The sequence below is a fragment of the Sciurus vulgaris genome (assembly GCF_902686455.1).
Source record: "Sciurus vulgaris genome assembly, chromosome: 9".
NCBI lineage: Eukaryota > Metazoa > Chordata > Mammalia > Rodentia > Sciuridae > Sciurus > Sciurus vulgaris.
In genome coordinates, this window is record NC_136469.1 from 80038728 (window position 1) to 80040478 (window position 1751).

The 1751-nt window shown below is 50.1% G+C and overlaps 1 pseudogene across 1 annotated transcript; it reads left to right on the forward strand.

Annotated features, from left to right (window-relative positions):
* Nucleotides 1-210: 210 nt before the first annotated feature.
* On the forward strand, nt 211-1081 carry LOC306669453 (BAG family molecular chaperone regulator 1-like; annotated as a pseudogene). The gene has a single exon. The product of its transcript is annotated as a BAG family molecular chaperone regulator 1-like (transcript).
* The last annotated feature ends 670 nt before the right edge of the window (nt 1082-1751 follow it).

Sequence of the window (1751 nt, forward strand, 5' to 3'; positions counted from 1 at the left end):
CTCCCAGAGACCAAGAGGCCACCTGCAGCAGCTGGGCCCGGTGGCGCGCCCCTCGGCCGGCGGGGAGCCGCGCCGGTCGGAGTCCCAGGCCCAGCACCTTCTGCCTCGCTCCCAGCGTCCACCTGTCCCGAGTGCAGCCAGCGGGCATGACCGATCACCCGGGCGACGCCGGCGCTCGTGAAGAATGTCGGTCCCCGCTCCACGCGGAGCCAGAAAGTGAGCCCGGCCGAGGAGGTGACCCAGGCGGAGGAGGCGGCCCTGACAGAAGAGGTGACCCGAACCCAGGAAATGGCGGCAGCCGAGCTCGGCGTGACCATCACCCACAACCGTGTTGTGTCCGACCTTCAAGTTACCCCACGGCAAGGCAGCAGTGAGCTAGTTGTCCAGGACCCGGCCCAGGTTGTGGAAGAGGCCATAGGGGTTCCACTGACTTTTCAGGAACTCATATTTAAGGGAAGATCTTTGAAGGAAATGGAGACACCGTTGTCAGCACTTGGAATACAAAATGGTTACCGGGTCACGTTAATGGGAGAAAAGAACAGACCAGAGGGAGATGAACTGAAGAAGCTGAAAGATTTGGAGAAGTCAGTGGAGAAGACAGCTGACCACCTGGAAGATCTGAATAAAGAACTCACTGGAATCCAGCAGAGTTTTCTGGCCAAGGATTTGCAGCTGAAGCTCTCTGCAAACCTGATAGGAGAGTAAGAGCCACAACTGAACAGTTTATGAAGATCTTAGAGGAGATTGACACCATGACCCTACCAGAAAATTTCAAAGACAGTAAGCTAAAAAGGAAGGGTTTGGTGAAAAAGTTCAGGCGTTCCTAGCTGAGTGTGACACAGTGGAGCACAACATCTGCCAGGAGACAGACTGGCTGCATTCGACAAACTTGGCCCTTGTTGAGTGAGGAGCAGTGGAGAAAGGTGCTGACTGAAGAACAGCTCTTTCCTTTCTGGAACAGAAGTTGCCGGTTTCTCCAGGGCTGTTAAAGGCAACTGGCCAATTATCAATTTTCCTACTCCCACACCACTTCTCAATGAAAAAGTACTATCTTTGCGATCTTAAGTAGAGCTCCTGTTTTTTTGTTTTTGTTTTTGTTTTTGTTTTTGTTTTCTGTTTCTGTGTGGCTATACAATCCAGCAGGTGCTCTTTTGACCTTCAGGTGCTTACTTTAGGCTGGTAAGAGCTCTTGGGTGTACTGAGTAGGTCCAGGTTTATAGGGCACCCTGGTCTTCAGACACTTAAGGACTTTCTTGACCTTATAATTCCAGAGTCACATAGATGTAAAACCAGAATTATTAGTCAGGAATGTTGAAAATGTCTTGGAACAGGTGTTTTACACACAGGTAATCCACAGTGTCCCTTGTGACCTAATTCCAGAACATCTGACTGGATTGTTGGTTTAAAGACCCTGTCCTCACTTCCCAGTGACCCTGCCCAACCACAGGTCTTGAGATACTAGGGATCCATTCCTGGTTGGGTTGGTTGGTACATGGACTTCCTTGCCCCTCAGCATATCTTCAGTGTGCTAAAGTATTGACTTGAGTCTTTGCTTGAAACCAGGCTAGAACCATGGCTCAGGAAGGGCAAGGACGGGGAGCCAGAATAAATCAAGTAGGAAGGGTAGAAGCTGAAAGCTTCTCAAGAGTGTCATGTGCCTCCTTCAAGGATGTTTCCATTAACCATACCCTTCTAAGATCTTCTAGGCTGTTCTCTTCATTTCATGAATTTCCTCCCACCACCATTGCTAT